Below are 27,947 nucleotides of genomic sequence, written 5' to 3'. Positions count from 1 at the left end.
CGTGGGTGTACCCAGAATTTTTATTTTACTTACCTGAAGAAGTTGACAATTACAAAAAAAAATAAAAAAAATCCTATTACATTGGAAGGGGGGTTTAAGCATTATTTTTATGATGACTTGCCATTTCACACCATTTAACTACCATTTTAAAAGCAAAACAGCGTGCACAATATAAGTAGTGGGTATTTTAGAGGAGTTATCAAATTTAGAAGAGTTATCTTTCTTTTTATTGTCGTGCGGATAAGATTTCTAATCGGCACGACCGTCGTGCGGATAACGAATATAATCGGCACGACCGTCGTGCGGATAGACACTTCCTTTATTTTTATACATAATAATGATGTTCTAATCTGTATTTGTTTTAGAATTAGGGAAAAACAGAATGATATAACTTATTTGTAAACATGTCAACTGTGATATAATTATTCATTCAATTTGCTATTCTAGAACACCAATAAATTTTTTCTTGGTTTTTATTCCATCATTCATATAAAAGTTTATTTAAATTAAATTAAATGACCTTAATTGTACATGTACTTACAGCCTTTATGAATGACCTACAGATGACTTTGTTGACAGCAAGGAATGTCAAATGAGATTTCAGTTGAGAATTGAACGAGATCTGTAATTTACTTCCTGTTTAAAATGGAGATAAAAATAGATTTAAATACCCATACCTGTAGTCTAGGTCACCTACACGTTTGTTGCATCGATGCATGGTCTCACACCAAACGTTTGAGTGGGGGGTCAAACGACTTGCGTGACCAAGGCTACCATACCTGAGGCCTGTTCAACAGAGCGAACGTTTGCCAGCGCTCGCCAACATTCTTTATACCTCCATTAATAAACTTCCATGACATCACCCATTGTTAATATAAGTCTATGTATAATTTAATGAATGTTTTTAAATTTAGTGTGAATTATTGGTGTGTGAAAAATCACACAGACTTGTCACTTAGGCATATTTCATGAAGCGTGCTAGCGCTTCATGAAAAATATGCCTTATATTTACATTTTCAGTGTCTAAAAGCAACAAAACTATACTGCTGCAATATATATACTATATCCAACTGACACAAACTATATTTAGGAATTTGCAGTATATTCTTGTTACTCATGTCTGTCTGTCCATCTAGCTGTCTGTTCATCGGTCTGTCACTTTTCTTCCCTGAACTCCTCTTACATTTTACACAGTAGCCTGATCATTTTTAGTTAGATATGCAGTAAGGTTTCGGAATTTTCATTTGATAGTTCACATGAATTTTAGTTGTGGAACTTTGTCAATTTTTATCCAGACACTTATTGATGAAAAATAAAATATAATTTGCAATTGATGCATAAATATAGTTGCATAATACAGTATTTTATAAGTGTATATTTTGTGTATTACAGATTGCTATGGGTCTGCCCCTGTACCGGTTGAAGGACATCAGACAGTTGTATGAAGTGGATACTTGGGGGGACAGTCCTATTGATTTCTCTAACCCCTCCATACACCCCCGACCCCGGGGCCATGTCATAGCAGCCAGAATCACCAGCGAAAACCCTGACGAAGTAAGATATTGCATAAAAACACAGCAAAATTAACTGTCTTGAAATGAGAGCGAAAAACTTGATCAACATGTCAGGAAATAGAGATTTATCCTCTAGTGGACCTAACTCAAGAGAGAAAAAAAATGTTGCCTTTCTTAATGCTTCCATACATTTTGGGGTTGCTGGGATAAATGTCCCTGGAATACCCTATCATGAATATGATACCTTTTCATAATACACAATTATACATTGTATTTCAATTCTTTTTTCGAGGGATTTAAGCCTAGTTCTGGGACGGTCCAGGAGTTGAATTTCCGCAGCAGTAAGAACGTGTGGGGGTACTTCAGTGTGTCTGCCACAGGGGGACTACATGAGTATGCTGACTCCCAGTTTGGACACTGCTTCTCCTGGGGAGAGAACCGGGAGGACGCCAGAGAGTGAGTGGGGGAGGGGGAGGTGGGGGGGGGGGGTTATGGTATTGCCTGATATCAGGATATTTTGTATCAAAAGAAATATCAAATAAATTGCATTTATTTAATTTCTGTTCAAAGGAAAATGTTCACTTTCTTTAGATAGAATTAATTTATTTATGCATACATTAATTAATTTTCACCAACCATTTTTAGGTAACCTGAGTAAACTCAGGTGACCTATTGCTATCCGTTTTCGTCTGTCGTCGTGCGTCGTGCGTCGTGCGTTGTGCGTTGTGCGTTAACATTTGAACATTTTCAGCTTCTTCTCTGCAACCACTGAACCAATTTCAACCAAATTTGGCATAAAGCATCTATGGGTAAAGGGGAACAAAAATTGTGAATTTCATGATCCCTGCCCCCCTGGGGTCTGAGGGGTGGGGCCAAAACCACTAAAATTAATGCAATCTTTTAAAAATCTTCTTCTTTACTCCTGGACATCAAGCAGTCAAACTGTTTACATGATTGTAATCAGCAATGAGTCCTCTACCAAAATTGTGAATTTCATGGCCCCAGGGTCAGGGGTTCTAGTGCTAGGGCGGGGCTAAATAATTAGGTAGTAAAAATGCATTATTTCTGTGAAAATCTTCTTCTCTGCTCCTGGGTATTAAATAAATCAACTAAGTACATAGTTATGATGAGCAAGAGTGTCTCTACCAAAATTGTGAATTTTATGGCCCCAGGGTCAGGGGTTCTGGTGTTTGGGCGGGGCTCTAGTGATTGAATAGTGAAAATACATGAATTCTTTGAAAATCTTCTTCTCTGCCCCTGGGTATCAAATAAACTAACTAAGTACATAGTTATGATGAGCAAGTGTGCCTCTACCAAAATTGTGAATTTTATGGCCCCAGGGTCAGAGGTTCTGGTGTTAGGACGGGGCTCTATAGATTATATAGTGAAAATACATGATTTCTCTGAAAATCTTCTTCTCTGCTCCTGCGTATGAAATAAACGTACTAAGTACATAGTTATGATGAGCAAGAATGCCTCTTCCATAATTGTGTATTTTTTGGCCCCAGGGTCAGGGGTTCTGGTGTTGGGGGGGGGGGGGGCTCTATAGATTAAATAGTGAAAATACGTTAATTATCTGAAAATCTTCTTCTCTGCTCCTGGGTATTTAATAAACTAACTAACTACATAGTTATGATGAGCAAGAATGCCTCTTCCATAATTGTTTATTTTTTGGCCCCAGGGTCAGGGGTTCTGGTTGGGGGGGGTCTATAGATTATATAGTGAAAATACATGAATTCTCTGAAAATTTTCTTCTCTGACCCTGGGTATTTAATAAACTAACTAAGTGCATAGTTATGATGAGTAAGAGTGCCTCTTCTATAATTGTGTATTTTTTTCCCCAGGGTCAGGGGTTCTGCTGTTAGGGCGGGGCTCTATTGATTATATAGTGAAAATACATGAATTCTTTGAAAATCTTCAATTCTCCTCCTGGGTATGAAATAAACTTACTAAGTGCATAGTTATGATGAGCAAGAGCGCCTCTACCATAATAATGAATTTTATGGCCCCAGGGTCAGGGGTTAGGGTGGGACTGTATTGATTATATAGTGAAAATATATGAATTCTTTGAAAATCTTCTCCTTTGCTCCTAGGAAATAAATAAACTAACTAAGTACATAGTTATGATGAGCAAGAATGCCTCTTCCATAATTTTGAATTTTATAGCCCCAGGGTCAGGGGTTCTGGTGTTATGTCGGGGCTCTATTGATTATATAGTAAAAATACATTAAATCTTTAAATATTTTCTTCTCTGCTCCAGGGTATTAAGCAGATGAACTACAAATAAAGTTATGATGAATATAGTTATGATAGACAAGGGCCCATATCTTACAGAATTGTGAATTTCAAGGCCCCGGGGTCAGGGGTACCATAGAGGGGGGGGGCTGTACTTATATACTGAAAATGAATGAATGGTTTGAAATCTGCTCCTTGGTATTAATCATGTAACAAGGCCAAAGGGTCAGAGGTTCATGTATGGTAGGGGCACTACTGATTATTGCTGAATATTACTGATTAGTTGAAATGCATTTTTTTCCCTGCATATGGGTATTAAGTAAACAAACTAAGCAACTGCTAAGTGTATTGTTATGATGATCAATGGTGCCTCTTTCAAAATTGTGAATGCCATAACATCTGGCTTAAAACATGAATCAAGTTTAATCACTGGAAAGTTGTTGCATAATGCTCAGGTGACCTATAAGGCCCATGGGCCTCTTGTAAATTCCCCTCATTGAAATAGCCCCTGATATAACGAAAGGATTAATTTGAAAAAAAATAAAGAGGAATTATAAGCATGGTCAATACTTTTAATACTTCATTTCAAACAAATTACAGGAATTTGGTGGTGGCGCTGAAGGAGCTCTAAATCCGTGGAGACTTCAGAACCACAGTAGAATACCTCATCAAACTCTTCGAGACCGAGGAATACCAGAACAACAAGATAACGACGGGTTGGCTGGACAAGCTGATATCTGAGAACGTCCAGGCAGAGAAGCCGGACGTCATGCTGGGAGTGATATCCGGAGCGCTCCATATTGGGGACCACCAGATCCAGGAGTGCTTCCAGATGTTCCAGACCTCGCTGGAGCGCGGACAGATCCTGCCGGCCACGTCACTCAAAAATCACGTGGACGTAGAGTTCATCAGTGAGGGCATCAAGTATAACGTCAAGGTAAGGTCAAGGACAGGACGTATTTGAACATTATTGCCAAGTTTGATTTTCTGTAAATGAGAAATATGGATTTCCTGAATATAAGGTTGTAAGCAAGGGGATCAAGTATAATGTCAAATTAATTTAAGGTTATGAACAGGACATGTTTGAACATTAATACCAAGTTTGATTATCAGTGAATGAGAAACTTGGATTTTGTAAATGTAAGGTTTTACTAGTATGAATACTGTACAATAGAAAAAAATTGTACATCAAATAAATTCAGAATTTAATAACACTGTTCAGTAAGTTTGAAAAAATAATGCTTTTGACAATTGTTTTATTACCATGGTAAATACGTACGAATACAATTTTTGTTTTGTTATTTTTTTCTAGGTGGTGAAGACAGGACCAAACAACTACTTTATTTGTATGAATGACTCCATGCTGGAAGTGGAGGCACACAGGTGATTTAAAGAGCAGTTTGATTATTCAAATGACTGTTGACAAATGTGTGAAATTTTAACCATGATTGATACATGTATCAAGAATAATGTACCTTCATTTAGGGAAATTATAAAAGTAAAGTTACAGAAACTGTATATATAAATTGTAAGATTAATACTATAAACAAACTTTACTTGTGATGACTTTATTTCGCGATATACCCAGTACTGGGGATAAACTAGTTTGGGACAATTATTTTTTGCAATCAAGTCTTTTTTGGATCCATTGTTAATAGACACAGAGACTTTATTTAAGGACGGCTTGATGGTGAGAAATATTCCCAATGACGAAGCTTTCACGAAAATTTCTCCTACGCTAATAAAAGTTGATTTTAATTACTTTTGTTTACAGACTAAGTGATGGGGGTTTGTTAATTTCGTTTGATGGAGCCAGCTTCACTACTTACATGAAGGACCAAGTGAGCAGCTACAGGATTACTATAGGAAACAAAACCTTTGTACTTCATAAGGAGAATGATCCTACCAAACTCAGGTATTGTATAAAACAGCTACAGGATTACTATAGGAAACAAGACCTGTGTACTTCATAAGGAGAATGATCCTACCAAACTAAGGTATTGTATAAAACAGCTACAGGGTTACTATAAGAAACAAGACCTGTGTACTTCATAAGGAGAATGATCCTACCAAACTCAGGTATTGTATAAAACAGCTACAGGATTACTATAGGAAACATAACCTGTGTACTTCATAAGGAGAATGATCCTACCAAACTCAGGTACTGTATAAAACAGCTACAGGATTACTATAGGAAACAAGACCTGTGTACTTCATAAGGAGAATGATCCTACCAAACTCAGGTATTGTATAAAACAGTTACAGGATTACTATAGGAAACAAAACCTGTGTACTTCATAAGGAGAATGATCCTACCAAACTCAGGTATTGTATAAAACAGTTACAGGATTACTATAGGAAACAAGACCTGTGTACTTCATAAGGAGAATGATCCTACCAAACTCAGGTATAATATAAAACAGCTACAGGATTACTATAGGAAACAAGACCTGTGTACTTCATAAGGATAAAGATCCTTCCAAACTCAGGTATTGTATAAAACAGCTACAGGATTACTATAAGACACAAGAACTGTGTACTTCATAAGGAGAATGATCCTACCAAACTCAGGTATTGTATAAAACAGCTACAGGATTACTATAGGAAACAAAACCTGTGTACTTCATAAGGAGAATGATCCTACCAAACTCAGGTATTGTATAAAACAGTTACAGGATTACTATAAGAAACAAAACCTGTGTACTTCATAAGGAGAATGATCCTACCAAACTCAGGTATTGTATAAAACAGTTACAGGATTACTATAGGAAACAAAACCTGTGTACTTCATAAGGAGAATGATCTTACCAAACTCAGGTAGTGTATAAAACAGCTACAAGATTACCATAGGAAAAAAATGTGTCCTTCATAAGGAGAATGATCCTACCAAACTCAGGTATTGTATAAAACAGTTATAGGTCTACTATAGGAAAAAACCTGACAAGTGTGTCCTTCATAAGGAGAATGATCCTACCAAACTCAGGTATTGTATAAAACAGTTACAGGATTACTATAGGAAACAAAACATGTGTACTTCATAAGGAGAGGGATCCTACCAAACTCAGGTAGTGTATAAAACAGTTACAGGATTACTATAGGAAACAAGACCTGTGTACTTCATAAAGAAAAAGACCCCACCAAACTCAGGTAGTGTATAAAACAGTTACAGGATTACTATAGGAAAAAAAATGTGTCCTTCATAAGGAGATGATCCTACCAAACTCAAGTTTTGTATAAAACAGTAATAGGTCTACTATAGGAAAAAAACCTGTGTCCATCATAAGGAGAATGATCCTACCAAACTCAAGTATTGTATAAAACAGCTACAGGATTACTATAGGAAACAAGACTTGTGTCCTTCATAAGGAGAATGATCCTACCAAACTCAGGTAGTGTATAAAACAGTTACAGGATTACTATAGGAAACAAGACCTGTGTACTTCATAAGGAGAATGATCCTACCAAACTCAGGTATTGTATTTAAAACAGTTACAGGATTACTATAGGCAACAAGACTTGTGTACTTCATAAGGAGAATGATCCCACCAAACTCAGATATTGTATAAATCAGCTACAGGATAACGATAGGAAACAAAACCTGTGTACTTCATAAGGAGAATGATCCTACCAAACTCAGGTATTGTATAAAACAGTTACAGGATAACTATAGGAAACAAAACCTGTGTACTTCATAAGGAGAATGATCCTACCAAACTCAGATATTGTATAAAACAGTTACAGAATTACTATAGGAAACAAAACCTGTGTCCTCATAAGGAGAATGATCCTACCAAACTCAGGTATTGTATAAAACAGTTACAGGATTACTATAGGAAACAAGACCTGTGTACTTCATAAGGAGAATGATCCTACCAAACTCAGGTATTGTATAAAGCAGCTACAGGATTACTATAGGAAACAAGACCTGTGTACTTCATAATAAGAATGATCCTACCAAACTCAGGTATTGTATAAAACAGTTACAGGATTACTATAGGAAACAAGACCTGTGTCCTTCATAAGGAGAATGATCCTACCAAACTCAGGTATTGTATAAAACAGTTACAGGATTACTATAGGAAACAAGCCCTGTGTACTTCATAAGGAGAATTTTCCCATCAAGCTACAGGATTACTATAGGAAACAAAACCTGTGTACTTCATAAAGAGAATGATCCCACCAAACTCAGGTATTGTGTAAAACAGCTTCAGGATTACTATAGGAAACAAGACCTGTGTACTTCATAAGGAGAATTATCCTATCAAACTCAGGTATTGTATAGAACAGCTACAGGATTACTATAGGAAACAAGACCTGTGTACTTCATAAGGAGACCTACCAAACTCAGGTATAATAGGAAACTGTGTAAAGGGAGAAAACTCTGGTACAAAATCAAAAACTTCCAAAGACATTTTGCTTTAGTTAAGATATGTAACATCACAGAAACTGGGATTATGAAATGCATATTTAGAATTGATAATATCAAATATAAAATATTTAAAAAATTAAATTGATACAAGGTATTTTTTTGTGCCTGCATCCAATTATTTAGACTCAATTTTAAACTGCTCAGACACAGATGTGTTAAAAGACAGATAACTCTTGTTAATTTCAAAAACGACACAAATGAAGTTGGAGTGAAAATTTTTCTGTAGTAGATAGTCTTTTTATACCTGTATGTATATTAAATACTTGAGAATTTTGATGTTTTCTATGAAGGTCCCCCTCTGCTGGTAAGCTGTTGAACTACATGATAGATGATGGAGGCCATGTGTTTGCTGGGGATGTTTACGCTGAGATAGAAGTCATGAAGAGATTGAAGTGATGAAGATGGTCATGGAACTCAGGGTCACAGAAAATGGATGGTAAAGGATTAAGATTAGGAATTTAGGGAGAATTGGATTATTGATTGACTCTAAGTGATGAATGTAGTGAAGAAAAAGAGAGATTGAAAATCAATATTTGTAAATTTAAAATTTGAATATATTAATATGATTAAATAATTTTAATATCAAATGAAAAAAATTATGCTTCAAGTTAAGCATATCTGTACCAAGGTATGGATCTATGTCCATGGTTTTTTTTGCCTTATGGGTTTACTTTTGCAACAAATCTTGCTTTTCCTTGAAAGATGAAGTAAATAACTTTAATACTTTTTACAAACTTTCTCCTTGTTTCAGTGTTCATTATGTTAAGAGGCCAGGAGCCGTGTTGGAGGGGGGCAGTATCGTGGCTCACCTTGACCTGGATGACCCCAGTCGTGTCCAGCAGGCCCAGAGCTTCAAAGGGACACTCCCCCAACCCCATGCCCCGCCCACTCACGGGGAAAAGCTTCACCAGATCTTCCAGAGTACGCGGGCCGAGCTAGAGAACATCCTGGCCGGGTACACGCTGCCCGATCCTTACTTCAAACCTAAACTACAGACGTCCATAGAGAGACTGATGAAGTGTCTGAGGGACCCGTCACTGCCTCTACTGGAACTGCAGGTAAAATAGGGAATATAAAAAGAACAGGACTGGCAGTTAATTTAATTCAAAGTAAAATTGAATTAAAATTTTTTCATCTTTTTTAAATATCATTGTAATGATAGCTACTCGATATGATTTACATCTGGGCTGTTATGTGAATTTACAATTTTTGCTTGTTTTTGTCCTCACAATTAGTCAGAAATAAGCATTTTTATGGAAAACTTCCCATCATTGTGAATTCTAATTTTCAGGTAATTGATGATGGCATGTTCATAGTTGTAAATATTTTTAAACACGAAGTGTCTTATTGTTAGAGAATAAATAGATTTTGCAGCTTGAAATCTATGACCATTGTGAGTGAGAACATTTAATTTTATTTCATAGGATCTTGTGGCCATGATTTCTGGGAGAATCCCACCACAAGTGGAGAAAGCCATCAAAAAACAGCTTCAGTCATACTCCAGTAATATCACTTCTGTACTCAGTCAGTTCCCCAGTCAGCAGGTAAAAATCAGTGACAGCTTCAGTCATACTCCAGTAACATCACCTCTGTACTCAGTCAGTTCCCCAGTCAACAGGTAAAAATCAGTAACAGCTTCAGTCATACTCCAGTAACATCACCTCTGTACTCAGTCAGTTCCCCAGTCAACAGGTAAAAATCAGTGACAGCTTCAGTCATACTCCAGTAACATCACTTCTGTACTCAGTCAGTTCCCCAGTCAACAGGTAAAAATCAGTGACAGCTTCAGTCATACTCCAGTAACATCACCTCTGTACTCAGTCAGTTCCCCAGTTAACAGGTAAAAATCAGTAATCAATTTTATTGTTGTTGTTGAAATGCTGCCATGTGGATATTTAAAATGCACGAAAATGTATACATAAGGGATAATCTAAGTGTTTTAATTTCAAATTAAAATAGGAAAGAGTTACTTTATATTGTATTTTGCCACTAAAATTAAAGTTTACCTTATGCTTTCCTTTTAGATTGCAAATGTGATAGACAGCCATGCTGCCACTCTTACAAGAAGAACAGAGAGAGAAAACTTCTTCATGACAACACAGGGCATAGTTCAACTAGTTCAGAGGTTAGAGGTCATAGTATTACTGACCTTTGGAAATCTCAAGTGTCCCAAACTTCTTCTAAAGCATATCAGAGAAAAATTTTTCTTCGACAACCATGCATGTCAATCCAACCATATCAAATTCATAATTGAACCAAAAAATTGAATGCCTCTTCCTTTTGCATGTGACAGTTCTATCATAAAGCTTAATGGAATGAATTTTGTGTATAATTGTTCTTGGTGTAACGCATGTGCCATTTTCTTTTGACAGTGGATCTAAGGGGTAATGCTAGTGGGTTGTGAGTAGTATGAATCACAAGGTTTTAAGATTTCTGGTCACCATTCCAACTTTTTTTCACACTTGATCTGAACAAATAAACTTGAAGTCCAGTACATGCACATGGCTGAATTTTCTATTCATTTTGTTAAAATAATAGATAAGTTTTGCATGCTGCTAAACTTGAATAAAAGCATTATTTGAAAATAGAAGATAAATATCCCAATTGATACTTTATTTATTAATCAAAAGAGAGTCTGAGTACCGGTATTATAAGTTTCCAGGTTTTAATTGAACATCTTAATTGGATAGTGGGAGGAGGGGGCCATTGCTGGAACAAATAATCTTGAAAACTTGTATGGAACTGTTTTGCACTCTTCATAGACCTTCTGGCATTAACCCCTTCTTCTATTCCTTTTGTTACCACAGCTTTAATGTTTTGTATTTGTCTGTGTAATTCCAGGAACTACATTTTATATTTTGTGTTTTTTGTCTGTGTCTGTCGATTGCTTTTCCTACCCCCTTCTTTTTCTCCTTTAAATGTGCTTCCTTAATGATCATAATTCATTATTAATCCCAGTCCTAATCAAATGTACCGAAAACCAAATGGCTTAAAGAATTAGACGTATTTGAAAAAATGTTAAATTCATGGTATATTGTATTTAACAAGTTTTTATGAAAATAGTGCTAACACTGATATGCTTTCACCAGTCTCTGAATTGTAGGTACCGGAATGGGATCCGAGGTCACATGAAGAGTGTTGTACAGGACTTACTGAAACAGTACGTCAGGGTAGAGGTCCAATTTCAACATGGTAAGAATATAGCCACTCATTCTCCCCCACCCCACCTAAAAAAGGAAAAGGGTTTAAAAATGTCTGTAAAACATGCTTAAAGGGAACACGATTATAAAGAAGTAATGTTTACAATGAATTGATTTTCATTCCGGTGACTTAAAAACATATTGTTAAAGGATACTGTAAAAGCACAAGTTTTCGTGGGGATCAAATTTTGTTGATCTGTCATTAAAAATAGTTTCATGGGCATTTAGTTTGGTTGTTTTGAAAGTAAGCCTTTTCAATACAGAGTCATGAAAAAATTTTGTGTGGGAATTAATTTCGTTGATAATGTTACATTGTAACAACCAAATAGACAAATATTTGTGCTTTACGGTATTACAATTAAATTATTTATATAGAGGAAATAAACAAAAAGTGATTTTAATCACATTTATTTTTATAATGGCGATTGTTGGTCGTGGCAAGTATAAAGCAGCATAGGGTCGCCAAGCGTAAAGGGCGACCCCAAATTACAACAAGCAGCAGCAGCAGCAGCATACAACATAAAAGCATAAACTATAATAAGCAAAATAAGCCGTTCCGGGTTGACCGCGAACGGTATTTAACTTTACAGTTTTACATGTATTTTACATAAACACATTATATACAATGTAGTTGTTGTTCCGGGTTAACCGCGAACGATACTACTAAAATTGTTTTCAGCAAGCAAAGCAGTTCATGTATTTGTTGAAAGCAGCACATATTTTACAGTTCATCATTTTGTTTAAAGCAGCAGCAGCAAAATGTACATCATCAGTTGAATGGCTCGGCGCAAACGCTGACTCCATACGATCACCAGAACTCCATAGGATCACCAGTTGTATGCAGTAACACACATGGAATGCCACACACATGGAATGCCACGACAAAATGGATTTATGGTTCAACAACTCTGAAATGATTGAAAATCCACAGCAGACACTATTCCTTAATTTAAACAGTTATTAAACTCCTACAAAAAAGGGGTGGGAAGGGAAGGGAATTTTGGAAAACTGCATTTTAAAGTATATTTTTTAGAAAAATTTCTGCTACCAAATTTCTGTACCTTTTCGCTTTGGATGCAGGTCAAAGAGGAAGAATAAGGACTTCGATCCCGACTCAATTAGAAGCTAGCCTAACCCAACCATAATAGCAACACAGTTTCCTCATAAAATAAGCGCATCTATTTTTTAAATTAATAGATGCTATTATTTATATAGAGGAAATAAACAAAAAGTGATTTTAATCACATTTATTTTTATAATGGCGATTGTTGGTCGTGGCAAGTATAAAGCAGCATAGGGTCGCCAAGCGTAAAGGGCGACCCCAAATTACAACAAGCAGCAGCAGCAGCAGCATACAACATAAAAGCATAAACTATAATAAGCAAAATAAGCCGTTCCGGGTTGACCGCGAACGGTATTTAACTTTACAGTTTTACATGTATTTTACATAAACACATTATATACAATGTAGTTGTTGTTCCGGGTTAACCGCGAACGATACTACTAAAATTGTTTTCAGCAAGCAAAGCAGTTCATGTATTTGTTGAAAGCAGCACATATTTTACAGTTCATCATTTTGTTTAAAGCAGCAGCAGCAAAATGTATATCATCAGTTGAATGGCTCGGCGCAAACGCCACATGGCCGAAACCTTTGGAAACCATAGGTTTCGGTCACCCCATAAATATGGGGAAGCCGCATTCAACTGACCCACGACCAACCGCCTAACCCCAACCTATGGGCTTAATGTGTCTGGAAAAACATACCCTGAACCTTGGCAAAAATATTCCAGACCCCCCTGGATGTCATTAAGTAACACTGAATTACCTAGGCTGTTAAGATGAACGCCATCTGAAGACAGAAACTGTGCCATGTTTTTTACCAAGTCTGGGTGTTTTAAATATGCACCCCCCATTTTCAGAACATGAACAGCCGCGCTTCTATTAAACTTATTCCTGGCTCTTTCCATTGCCCTATTATTTTTGGAAAACCTATAAGATTGACGGGGTAGGACTTGGGACCAGATAAATTTTGTACCGGGTAACAATTCACCTAACCTATTCAAATCATGCTTCATGGTTGCAATGAGTGTGGCCAGAGGGGTTGAAGGGTCCCCAATGTCATTTCCCCCACAATGTATCAAAATAAAATCAGGTAAACTTTCGACGTTAATTTTCGCTAAATACAAAACCTTTTGTTTAAGTTTCAAAATTTTGAGCCCAGCATAGCCCTGCCACCATATATGAATTCTTTTCCTCTGTAGCCCCAACTGTACTCCACCCTCTCTTTGTCTGGCCACCCCAAAAGCCTGTTTAATAATGGATGAGCCTATACACCATACAGTGCTTCCTAAAATATATTGTAAATCTGAAATTTACGATATAACTTACATATGACCAAAATTTTACTTAAACAAACGAGTTATTGGACAGCGAATATAAGACTTGTAAACTTTGGACCTCCATCTACCTGCCTCTTGAATAGACACTTGGTCAATGCCTAATTCATGCGCTGTTGTTGCTGCGCCTATTCTAAATGAATGTGCCTTAAAATTACAATCCTGATAACCTAGTAATTTTGTAGTTTTGAACAAAACCGCTGAAAACTGGTACCTAGATAAAGTTGAAAGATCCATATGACAAAACAATGGGCCATCACTATTGGGTCTAACAGCTAGAAACTCCCTTATACATGTAACAGGACAAACAATACTATTGACTGACTGAATACAAAGGGTAACCCCTTTTCCACATTGATCATTTTTTGAATACCGTATTGTCAGATACATTTTACTTCTGTCTGGCTCAATTTTAACATCAGATTTTTGAATGATACTTGTAGTTGTATTTCCTTTTGACAATGTAAATTCACCAACTCTTAAAAATCCAAAGAATGCAAGCGAGTAAGCGGCCCTAAATAGTTTCACCTCATAAGCATTGAAACAAATTGCAGGCAAAATTTCAATAATTCTGACTAAAATTTGCGGAGTAATGGGAAGACGTGTATCTTTCCTAGCTGACAAACGCTTCATCCCTTCAACAAGCTTAACAACTAAAAAATTCTTTGTAATATCTTGGAAGCCTTTTGTCTTACATTCAAAACTGATAGCTGACAAATAAAGTTTTGCTGTTGATGCTGAACATTTTTTAATCGATAAGTAAGAAACAAATTGAACGACATGATCTAATGGTGGGGGCCAAAGATTGGCCAAGCAAAGCTGTTTCCGAAAATTCTCAAATGAAGTAATCCCTGACTCATAAGCTAACTTAGAATTTTCTGACAGTGATGCATCTAACAACTTCCCTGCCTGAAGCTGCAAATCAGCTGATGAAACTCCAATGGAATGGACTCTGGATTTATTTCTGCCTCTGGAGCTACCTCTCTGAATCGTCTCCACTGTTTGCATGAAATAGAATCAGCAATACAATTTACCCTGCTACTTATGTGACATGCCTTAAAAATACAGTTAAATTCCATAAGTTTTAAAACAAGGGGCCTCACTAGCTTCATGACACATTTGGATTTAGACGTTTGTTTATTTACTATGCTTACTAATGCTAGATTATCAATGTAAAATACCACCTTCCTATTGGCCAGCTCCTTACCCCACAACCAAACTGCAAGAAGTAATGGGATCAATTCAAGAAATGTTAAATCTCTTAAATAATTTGTTTCTCTCCACTGAATTGGCCACTCATAGAAAGCCCATTTCCCATGAAAATAAGCTCCACAACCTAACCCTACACTACCTGCACTATCAGTATACAATTTTAATACACTTGAAGTGACCCACTCAGAAGCTGGGAAATATGAAATCCCGTTAAACTTTTTGAGAAACAAGTCCCACGTGTTCAAATCCTCCCTTAACTCTGGGCCTATTCTTATATGATGATGTGGTTCAGATACAGAAATCATTGCGTCATAAAACCTCCTACTGAAAGCCCTGCTAGATCTAACCGCCTTCCCAAAGAAGTTTAACATTCCGACAAGGGACTCTAACTCCTTTTTTAAAACTGATTTCCTACTCAAAAAATTTTGTATGATATTACTAAGCTTTTCCAACTTCTCCTGTGGGATTTTAATCAGCATTTCCACTGTGTTAATTTCTAGACCTAAAAATGTAAGTGTTGTAACTGGGCCTATAGTCTTGTCATCTGCTAAAGGTATATTAATTTCAGAACACATTGACCTGAACTGGTCCATAAGTTTTCTACAGTCTTCTGTACCTTTCCTACCTGCAAATAAAAAGTCGTCCAAATAGTGGTCAAGTGTATTCAAGCCTGCCCTAGTTTCGGTTAACCAATGAAGGAAAGTGGCAAAGGTTTCCCATATTCTACAACTTATGGAGCATCCCATCGGCAAACACTTGTCAAAGAAAAATAACCCATCTATACAAAAACCAAGCAACTCAAAGTCTCCCGGATACACTGGAACAAGCCTAAATGCACTTTTTATATCTAACTTGCCAAGCAACGCTCCTTTTCCTAATCCAGATATCATATCAATAACATTGTCGAAGGAAGAGTAATGAACAGTACATGCCAATGGATCAATAAAATCATTTACACTTTTAGATTTTGGATAAGACAGGTGGGTTATCATACGCCACCCTCCGTCAGCCTTCGGTACCAACCCAACAGGTGAGATATGCAAATTAGCTAAAGGTAATTGTTTGAACGGACCCATAATTCTACCCATAGTTATTTCTTTTCTTACTTTATCAATAAGCTGTTCATGTTGCTCATTTGCTGACTTTAAATTTTTTGACATCACATGACCCCTAGGCCCAACATACTTTAAGCTAAAACCCTGGGTAAACCCCTGCTCTAGTTCTTGAGCTGCCTGTTTGTTTGGGTAAGTTTTTAGATAGGTTACAAGTTTATCCACCCTAATTGGTGTTTTTCCCAAATCCCATATATCGGCTTGAATTTGAGAAATTACCGGGATTGGGAAAACGTTTAGATGGGAATCTGGCCCTATTTGCAAAGTTGGATTGCTGTTGGGTGGGACGAAAACGACTTGTGGCTGTTGGAGCATTATACCCATGAGCTGCTCTAGGAAAACCCCCCTGCCCATGGTTGTACTGGGTGTTACCTTGCCCATAAGGAGTTGAATGAGTAGGATTTAAGAGCTTGCACTGAGATACTGGATGATTTGCATTGCACCTGATACATGTATGTGAGTAAGTACAAATTGGTCGAATGCATAGCCCTTTGAAATTAAAGTCATGACACCTATAATTTGAAGCATGAATAGGAGTACTTGATGCATTTTGGCTTTGACCTAATGGTAAAGGGGACATAAACATGAGCCACAATTCTTGGTCAACGTTACCCCAAGGAATTGTCGGGTCCAGGCTACGACGAAGCCTGAACTGCTCATCGTAGTTTTTCCAACCTAAGCCCCCATTTCTAGATGCCCCCAATCTCACATCATGCATATATTTAAAAAGCCCTTGTACTGACTGAATATGAACAGACGAATAAATGCTGCTGTAGATAATGAAAGCATCTGTCCATTTGTCAATACTATCTATTTTGGCAGAAGGTTTAGATGCTTCTTTAGTAACCAATTGTCCCTTCTCATTTATGTAAATTGTTTTCTCAGTGGAAGGTTTTGCATAAGTATTTTCCAACAATAATGCTAAATCAACGTATGCAGAACTAAGAATTTTAGCCTTGATTGATTGTGAGACATTTACTGCAAGCTTAATGTTTACACTTTGTATTATTTGAGGTGCTTCCTCATAATTAGTACCTGTTGTACTCATAGTAGCACTAAAAGAGGGGGCGACAGGTTGTTCCTGCTCAGTGTGTTGATCAGCCTGCGGTAGAGAGACGGCATCCTGCACAGCTTGGGATTCCTGATCTTTCTTCTTTTTCGTGGATGCCGCACTTTTGTCCGCCTTGCGCTTTCTACTCGACTTTTCCCGGGGCATCTTCGCTTCCTTTCTTACCACGTGACCCTCAGTTCCAATCAAATCACGTTGCAGCAAAAACTCCAATAAATTATGAAATGTAAAACAAGAACTATTAAATAATGAAATTAATAAGTAACCCACTTATAAACAAGTGACAGTTTTTAAATTTTTTTTTTTTTTTTTTTTTTTTTAAATTTTAGCGAAAAGCACATGTAAGCTACCACGCCATAATTTGCGAACTTGTTTAAAATCCATATCCATCGTGTGCTAAAACTGCAAAACATAAACCATCGAAGCAATAACTTATTAAAAAAACTTAATTATCCATCATATTTTCACAATTTAATTTTGGAAAACTGCATTTTAAAGTATATTTTTTAGAAAAAAAATTCTGCTACCAAATTTCTGTACCTTTTCGCTTTGGATGCAGGTCAAAGAGGAAGAATAAGGACTTCGATCCCGACTCAATTAGAAGCTAGCCTAACCCAACCATAATAGCAACACAGTTTCCTCATAAAATAAGTGCATCTATTTTTTAAATTAATAGATGCTATTACATTAATTTTTATAATCAAGCAAAATTGTCTGCCCCTGAAACTTTCTTATTAGGATGTTTACTGTACTTGATGATATACCATAATTATCCATGTGTGAATAATAATATGTTAGCATGGGGGAAAATCAATCCTATTCCTTATTTTTATTTTTTATCTTTGTATATGTATATGTATTTTAATGAATGTCGATCCTTTTGACAGGTCACTATGACAAATGTATAGCTCAGCTGATATCTAAGACCAAAGTTAACTTGGTACATGTATTTTAATTAATGATTATTTTGACAGGTCACTATGACAAGTGTATAGCTCAGCTGATATCTAAGACCAAGGACATGTCTGCTGTGGCTGGTAGCATCTTCTCTCATCTGGCCGTACAGAAGAAAAACATCCTCATCACCATGCTCATCGTAAAAATTTTCAAATTTAAAATCTTTTTTCCTTAAAAAAAAATGGCTGCAAATATCTGCAGCATTACCTTGATACAGATTGCACTCAATTAAATAATTGTTTGGTTGTTTTCATACTATATAATTTTCTCACCAAATATTGCTGAAATACTTCTTACTTAGCATGAAGTCCTGAATTTAGTATTGAATAGTGAATTCAATAAATTGAAGCTATAAAGTTAAGAGAGAAAGAGGGATTTCAGAAATTAAGGCCAAAATTATAGAAATCTAGAAATGATTGCAATCATTATGATATATTTGTTATAGGACCACCTGTGCAAGAAAGAAGCGGGTCTGACAGATGAGCTGGCCTCCATACTGACTGAACTCACCACAATGAATAATGCAGAGAATGCTAAAGTAGCTCTCAGGGCCAGACAGGTATTACAATGTCTTTATATCGTACAAAATATTCATTTTTATATACTTATCAATCTCACTGCCAATTAGATATGTGAAAATCATAGGAGTGGATGAGGATATTTTTAGATTATGCAATTTTTATGCAATTTTCCCCAATTCACAAATTTTCTTTTTAATTGGATATTTTGCTAATAAATACTATGATATCCATGATTGTATACATTGAACTTTTTTGTGTGTAAATTATTTGTAATTGGATTTGGATTATTTTTTTTCAGGTGTTGATAGCAGCTCACACTCCCCCCTATGAACTCAGACACAACCAGATGGAATCCATCTTTCTGTCGGCCATTGATATGTATGGACCAGAATTCAATCCTGAAAATCTACAGGTCTGGTAGATCTTTCATTATCTTTTTCTACTTAGTTAAATGTCCTTGTCATAAAACAGAAAAAAAAGGAAAGTAAAATTTAAGATATGTCTCCTGGTTCAATGTTAAAACGTTCTTGTATATTATTTAGAAGAGAAAGGCTTATTTGGATTTCTTGTATGACGTAAGCTTTCAAGGTTAAATTTTTTTGCAGTGTTTTGCATGAAAATTTCTTGTTCTTAATTTAGATATTGTGGTTTTTATTACACATTTCTCAGTATTCTTTAAAAATTTATGAAATTAAAAAAAGGTAGAATAGACTTTAGCTAGTCAACAAAATGGATAAGAATAAGAGAATCAGATATTTTAAAAGTCTGTAGCAACCAATTTATGTTTTATTGAACATTTAAGTCACTGTATATTCAATTTAGTTGTCATCAAGAAATATATTCTCTTACCTGGTATATACATCTATGATTATGTATACCGTATGTCCATATCAGCACTTCAAATTTTTTCTTCAGAAAATCATCCATTCAGAGACGGCCATTTATGACATCCTACAGGAATTCTTCTGGCACACTAACAACCTGGTCAGATCTGCTGCCTTAGAGGTGAGAACAAAGCAGTCAGTGTCGGGAATTGATTTTCATAATGACAGTTTCATGAATCCATTCCCAAGTTCTGGTTTTTGAGGGAAAAAAGTCTTTTTTCTTTAGTTCTTTTTTCCTCTGGTCAATAATTTAAAGTTTTGCTTTACAGATTATGACTTTTTAAAAGAAATTCAAATTATGTTTTGCAATTAATTTTGCTATTCAAAATCTGAAAAATTTTACCCTTAAATTTGATATCTAGATGAGAGTTATCTCAGACTGTAAGCAGAGGGTCCAAGAACTTTAAAATTGACTTTTTACTTTTCATTGCACTTTCTATAAACATATTTTATGAATGTTTTAAAATTTTATAGGTGTACATAAGGAGAGCTTACATTGCGTATGAGGTGAACTGTCTCCAGCACAGAGAACTTAACGGGGACATGTCAATGGTGGAATTCAGGTTCCTTCTCCCCCGGTCACACCCCAACAGGTAAATAAAAATATTGAGAAAAAAATAAAAAATTCTGAATCAACATGAAATTTTTCTGTTTTCTGGTCATTTAGGTAATTAAGATCAATTTACAGTTTCAAATTCTGTGCTTTGTTTTGTCACTAGCACAGAGAACTTAATGGGGACATGTCAATGGTGGAATTCAGGTTCTTCCTCCCTAGGTAACACCCCAACAGGTAAAACATAATGAAGACCTGTAGACAAGTCAAAATACCTATTAATAAAAATATTTAAATAAAAAGAGTTGAATCAGCATTTACTGGTTTCTTGTCATTTAAGTAAAAAGGGTAAGATTACAGTTTCAAACTTAATGTTGTCAGTGATCAAAACTATACTTGTACAGTGTACAATAGTAAAAGCAAGGGAGGTACAACAGTAACTGTATCTATTTTGATAATGGATTAATTATAACAATAAACCAGTTAATTGTTTTGTTAATTATCAGGTTGATGGTGATGCGGTATGACAGCAGTGACAAGGTGTCCGGTCTGTCAGACCCTGAGGCCCACATCGATCAGCTGGAGGAACCGCCCACCTGTCAGAGAATGGGCATCATGGCCTCATTTAACTCCATGGCAGAATTCGAAATGTGAGTAGTCTTTGACTGAACCGCCCACCTGTCAGAGAATGGGCATCATGGCCTCATTTAACTCCATGGCAGAATTCGAAATGTGAGTAGTCTTTGACTGAACCGCCCACCTGTCAGAGAATGGGCATCATGGCCTCATTTAACTCCATGGCAGAATTCGAAATGTGAGTAGTCTTTGACTAAATACCAAAGAATGAAAGAAAATCTTACTCTTCATCCTCAGTTTTGTGGACGGTTTAATATTCAATCATTGTTTTGGGGGTATGAAGAGAGTTCATGTCTCCTTTATAAAAATTTGAATTAACTAATCAACTTATCATCCATTCTAGTTATCTTCATCCACGAAATTAAACCCCCATGAATCCATATTTTTTCCTCCAATTACTAATGTACATGTGTGCCTCCACAAAAATATATGAATTTATGAGTTTGTGAGCTGATAAATCAGCATCTTTTAAAAAAAAATTAAATCTTTGTTTGATTTTGATTTAAGGTTATTATTTTTTTAATTATGTCCCCCTTTGAAGAAGGGAGGGCATATTGCTTTGCTGCTGTCGGTCGGTCTGTCGGTCCGTCGGTCTGTCGGTCCATTCAGTTTCCAGTCATTTTCTTCATAACCGTTGTCCATACTGAAATGAAATTTGGTATACAGATATATCACATGAATATCTAGGCCAAGTTCTGTTTTGGGTACAATCGCAACATTTTTGACAGAGTAATGCCCCTTGGACTTGGAAAAATTTCAATTATTTGCAGTTTCCGCTCATTTTCTTTGCAACCGTTGCACATACTGAAATCAAATTTGGTATACAGATATATCACATGAATATCTAGGTCAAGTTCTGTTTTGGGTATGATCGCACCATTTTTGACAGAGTGATGCCCCTTGGAGTTTGAAAAAATTCAATTATTTGCAGTTTCCGTTCATTTTCTTTGCAACCGTTGCACATACTGAAATCAAATTTGGTATACAGATATATCACATGAATATCTAGGTCAAGTTCTGTTTTGGGTATGATCGCACCATTTTTGACACAGTTATGCCCCTTGGAGTTTGAAAAAATTTCAATTATTTGCAGTTTACGCTCATTTTCTTTGCAACCATTGCAAATACTGAAATCAAATTTGGTATACAGATATATCACATGAATATCTAGGTCAAGTTCTGTTTTGGGTATGATCGCACCATTTTTGACAGAGTGATGCCCCTTGGAGTTTGAAAAAATTCAATTATTTGCAGTTTCCGTTCATTTTCTTTGCAACCGTTGCACATACTGAGATGAAATTTAAAATACAGATTAATCAGATGAATATCTAGGTCAAGTTCTGCTTTGGGTACAATCATGCCATTTTTGATAGAGTTGTGCCCCCTTGGACTTGCAAAAAATTCCAATTGGGGGGAGAGGGGCATAAGTGTTTTACAAACATCTCTTGTTTCCTATTTGTAGCCACTTTGAGCAGGTGTTGGAGTGCTTTACAGTGGAGTCAGACAGTCCACCTAGCAGTCCCACTATACTGGCCAAGAGTCCCGCCGGCAACGAAGACTCCATCTCTCTTCATGTCAGTGTTACTTTATTAATTCTGGTACCTTCTGATAAGAAAAAAAAAAGTAGAAATGAAAATAGTTTTAAAAAGCTTAAAACAAATTACTGAGTTGCCATTACCTGTTGCGTATGTTTCAGTACAATATCATGCTCTATGAATCCTTCATAGTGTGTCCAATAAATGATGAAAATTAATTATCAATTAAAGGTGCCAGAGAACCAATGTCAATAAAATTTCTCTACAGAGTTCCACAGATCCAGATGAACCTTTTCATATCATCAACGTGGGAATTAAATTCAGCAAAAAGGAGAAGTATGACGACAACGCTCTTGCTGTCAAGTTCCAGGATTTTTGTAAAGAGAGCCTGGTATGGACTCAAATCACAAAAATTTTAAAGCTGCAATTCTCCATTATACATCTGTTATGGCTATAGTTTGAGATCATTGAAAGTCATGTTTTGTGATATTTTTAGGAGCAGTACTTGTGTGAGAAGGCCATCAGAAGAATAACATTCTTAGTCTACTGTAGGGTAAGTCGCAAAATGAACTTTTTCGTTAAGGAGAGGACGTTGTAAGTTTTTAGGAACTTGTGTCCATGCAATCCTTTTGTTATAACATCAAAACAATAAAATACTTTTCAGTGAACAGCGCTGTAGCAAAAGTATTCGCGATTTTTAAAAATGGCGGCGGCTCACTTTCGCATCTCAAGTAAGAAAAGAGAGATAACTCTATGGAAAATAAGAGATATCTGTTTATTTTTTTACGGAGTTATCTTTAAGAAGGAAATGACGTAATTTTATGTTAAATTATCGTCTGCACTTCCGTAGTGAATGTAAACAAGCAGAATTTAACCATGGGTCGAAAATCCTCTGAGCTGAGTGCTGAAACTAAAAATCTAATCGTTACTTTGAAAAGTGAGAATCACAAAACTTCAGAAATAGTTCGTTTGTTGAATATTAGTGAATCTACTGTGAGATCTGTTTGGAATAAGTTTATTCAACGGGGAACAGTGAAAAACTTACCTCGAACGGGAAGACCTCGAAAGTTGTCAATTAGAGATGAAAACTGGATAATGCGGACGGTCAAAGGCAACAGATACAGGACCCTAAACAATGTTACTTTGGATTTAAATGAAGGAAAATGTCCTACAGAAACTGTAAGTAAATGTACGGTCCAGAGATTTCTCAGAATAAAAGGATATCAAAGAAAAGTTGTGAGAAAACGAATGGTTGTTCGTGAAGTTAATCGGAAAAAGCGATTATCTTGGTGTTTGGGTAAACGACGAATGACAGTGGAACAATATTGGCAAAACGTCATATTTTCTGACGAAAGTCAAGTTGTAATTGGAGATAATCATCGGGTTTATGTCTGGAGAAGAGCAAATGAGGCGTACCTACCCAAATGTCGAGTTGCAGTTATGGTATGGGGATGTATTACCTACAATGGTGTAGGGACTTTGTGTCTTGTTAATGGCAACATAACTGCTCAAAAGTATATAGATATACTCGACGAACATTTGTGGCCAGTTATAGTGAGGCATTTTCCCAATAAAACTTACCTTTTTCAAGATGACAATGCACCCGTGCACAGAGCCAGGATTACGTGTGAATATAAGACAAACAACAGCATTCCTTCCATCACATGGCCGGCACAGTCCCCGGACATTAATATAATTGAAAATATTTGGTTGAAAATAAAACGTTCACTTCAAAACACGGCCAGAGACATCAAAACCCAAGACGAACTTTTTAATGCAATACTTGATATCTGGCAAAACATCGCCCTTGAGTATGTAAGAAACCTATACCTATCGATTCCCCGTCGGATCCAGGCAGTAATAAGATCCATTTAAAGGTCAACTCACAAAATATTGAAAACAGTTAGTCAGTTTTTCATACTTTTAAAATAGTTTTATTTTGTTATGCGCGTCCTTGTTTACGGCCGCCATTTTGAAAAATCGCGAATACTTTTGCTATGGCGCTGTATGTTCAAACCAACTTTTTCGTTGTTATTTCTGTAGGGTTGGTTTCAAAATGATGGCTGTTGAGTAGGTCTAGAATGATGCTTTCACTGTGATTGAACTTAAAAATAATGTTTTACAAATTTAATTTTGTACGTGTACAGAAGTGAATGTTGATATGTGTATTTTACATTAAATTTTATTATTAACTTGGATTTTATTTTCTCTTTCAGAGAAGTTTCCCAAAATATTTCACATATCGTGCCAAATTTGATGTAAGTAAATGACAACATGGTAACATTTTTGATATAAATAAAACACATACATGAAAACAAGTAAATGTGTTCCAGGAAATGTCTACTAGTTCCCTTTAATGCTTCAGACTGTGATATTTTTAAAATCACAATGTTTATTTTTAGTTTGGTGAGGACAGGATTTACCGACATTTAGAGCCCGCCCTGGCCTTCCAGCTGGAGATCAACAGACTGAGGAACTTTGACCTGGAGGCCATACAGACCAACAACTACAAGATGCATCTGTACCTGGGAAAAGCTAAGGTAGAATTTCACTCAGTTCTGATTACAGGGAGAGAACTCTTATAGTATAAGATGTAATTCATATAAAAGCCTTCCTGTTATATATTACTGAACAATTTAAATTCAAACGTTTCGAAAATAAGTTAATAAATATGTATTATCTTCTTGAAATCACGTTATTTTAAGCTTATTGCTTTACAGAAATTTGTGAAAAGTTAAAAGTTGATTGAAAAATTTAATAACGTTGCAGACTCTTAACAAAGTTGATTGTGTCCAACAATCTTAAAAGGGACATAACTCTGTAAATTGTCCTCTAAATGTTCTTGTTTAGTGTCTGGACAATCTTAAATGGGTGTTTTTCAGGGTTACCTGCATCATAAACTTATTTGTTTATTGTCTAACAGGTGGCATCAGGACAGGAAGTGACGGATTACAGATTCTTTGTGAGGGTCATCATCAGGCACTCCGACCTCGTCACCAAGGTAACATTGCACACAATGAATAGGTACAAGATTTATTCTTCTCAAAAAAAAATAAAATAAATTTTTTTGCATGCAAAAACAGTTACAAGATATTGTCTGATTGTACCATCTTGTGTACTTGTGTCTTGCACTTCTTTATTTTTCTCCCCTATATTCTAAATTCTACAATAAACAAAAAATCCAGTGAAGCAAAGTGTTCCTTGTCAAAGTTTTCCTATATTTATGTGTTTGTATATGGCATCATCTGAACTATTTATACTCTTTTTCAAACAAAGACAGGCCTTAAGATAAAATTTGATGTTTTTTTTCATTAGGAGGCCTCTTTTGAGTACCTACAAAATGAAGCAGAGAGAACCCTCCTGGAGGCTTTGGATTCATTAGAAGTGGCATTCTCCCATCCACTGGTGAGTTAGGGTTGATAAAGTCCTGTAAATTCGCTTATTTTCATTGATTTAAATTTTATTGGTATATTCTTTTTAGTATTTTTTGCCTACCAGCTACATTTTCTACATCTAAATAATTATTGTATTGGCAATTAATATGAACCATGTCAAAGGAATATGGCATACCTGGTCATAAGGTTATCTTTTAAAGGTAGATAGGGGATTTGATTTTATAAAAGTTTGGCATCATTCAGGAATTATATTTTATGAAGACATGGTATATATAGGATCTCTTATGATTTGTAGTTGGATATGATTTTTATCCAACGAGTTGTGTGATTTTTATCCCCGAGCCTTGGCGAGGGGATAAAAACACACAACGAGTTGGATAAAAATCATATTCAACTACAAAACATGGGAGATTCTTTTTATCCCATGTTTAATACTTCACAACCGATGTTTAACACTGTTTTATATAGGATTCTGCTATTTTTTACTTCCTCGCGCTAACGCAAAAACCATTGTGACGTCATAACTGTGGGATATGAAAACGATATCCCATGAGCTATATCCACGGGATAAAGGTGTAAACATGGGATAATTCTTTGTATCTAAGTAACTTAATGATTAGAATTAAGCTTTTTAATTAGACTTTGATTACCTTTTGTAGGTGATGTTTGAGGCCTACGGAACAAAACAAGGGGCCCATCATGGTCTACTGATTAGCACGCCCTACCCCACAAAGGACCACCTACAGCTGAAGAGATTCCAGGCCCAGTCAAGTGGAACAACCTATGTCTATGATTTTCCAGGAATGTTCACTCAGGTATCACAGAAATAGACATGTCGATGTTTAGAAATGAAACACCCTGAAGATGCCTTCATTTCATTAACATTTCAGGAATTGATAAATTCCTATCAAAATTTTTTTCCCCTTGCAGACATTATTAACTATACTTTCTAATTTAACATATTTTATATAAAAAAAAAATGAGAAGAGAGGAAGAGAAGAAGTACATGTAATAAAATGCTTGTGTAGTAGGGTACATCTATTTAATATGATGCTTTCAATGTGTATTTCTTGCATAAAAGATAGAAAATTGTGCAGAATGCTGTTTGTTCTTTTAACTTTGTTGTTCTGTGTTTTAGGCCTTACAGAAGTTTTTAGCTCACCTGATCACAACTTGTCCGTTGTTTGTCGTCATCGTTGTCGTCATTGTTGTTGTTGTTGTAAACTTTTCACATTTTCATTTTCTTCTCAAAAACCGCTGGGCCAATTTCAACCAAACTTGCCACAAAGTATCCTTAGGTGAAGGGAATTCAGGTTTGTTCAAATGAAGGGTTTCGCCCTCATTAAAGGAGAGATAATTGGGAATTAATGAAAATTGGTGGTATGTTTTAAAAATCTTCTTCTCAAGAACCACTGTGCCAGGAAAGATGAAACTTATGGGAAATATCCTCAGGTAGTGTAGATTCAAGTTTGTTTAAATCATGACCCCCGGGGTAGGGCGGGGCAACAATGGCAGACCAAAGTTTTACATAGAAATAGATAGGAAAATTCTTTAAAAATCTTCTTCTAAAGGATAACAAAGCCATAATTGATCATATTTATATGGAAGCATCCCCAGGTAGTGAAGATTCAAGTTCGTTCAAATCAAGACCCTCGGGGGTAGGGCGGGGCCACAATTGCCAACCAAAGTTTTACATAGAAATATGTAGGAAAATTCTTTAAAAATCTTCTTCACTCTAAAGAATAACAAAGCCATAATTGATCATAGTTATATGGAAGCATCTTTCGGCAGTGTAGATTCAAGTTTGTTCAAATCATTCCTGGGGGTAGGGCAGGACCACAATGGCTGACCAAAGTTTTACATTGAAATATATAGGAAAATTCTTTAAAAATCTTCTTCTCAAGACTTACAAAGCCATAATTGATCATAATTATATGGAAGCATCTTAAGATAGTGTCGATTCACCTTTGTTCAAATTATGGTGTGGGGCCACAATGGCCAATCAAAGTTTAACATAGGCATATATAGGAAAATTCTTTAAAAATCATCTTCCCAAGAATAGCAAAGCCATGATTGGTTATTGGACTACTTTTGGATTTAAAGTATTTAATTATAAACCAATTTCTACTTTTTCCTAGCCACAGTGCTCAGGTGAGCGATGTGGCCCATGGGCCTCTTGTTACAATATTTCATATAGAGCACAACCTCTGATCCAAAATATGCAAATAAATAATGAAGACTCTGTTTCTGAAGATCATAAAACATGTTTTATTTTTTGGATCGTGGACATATTGTAATT

The 27,947-nt window shown here is 35.9% G+C and overlaps 1 pseudogene; it reads left to right on the top strand.

Moving 5' to 3' along the window:
* The first annotated feature begins 1,116 nt into the window (after positions 1 to 1,116).
* Positions 1,117 to 26,494, top strand: LOC134233095 (acetyl-CoA carboxylase-like; annotated as a pseudogene).
* Positions 26,495 to 27,947: the final 1,453 nt, after the last annotated feature.

This window comes from Saccostrea cucullata, unplaced genomic scaffold (genome assembly GCF_032062105.1).
Source record: "Saccostrea cucullata isolate Sc308-1 unplaced genomic scaffold, CSIRO_AGI_Scuc_v1 ctg12334, whole genome shotgun sequence".
Lineage (NCBI taxonomy): Eukaryota > Metazoa > Mollusca > Bivalvia > Ostreida > Ostreidae > Saccostrea > Saccostrea cuccullata.
Note: the sequence above shows the minus strand (reverse complement) of the source record. Positions and strands in the feature narration are given on the sequence as shown.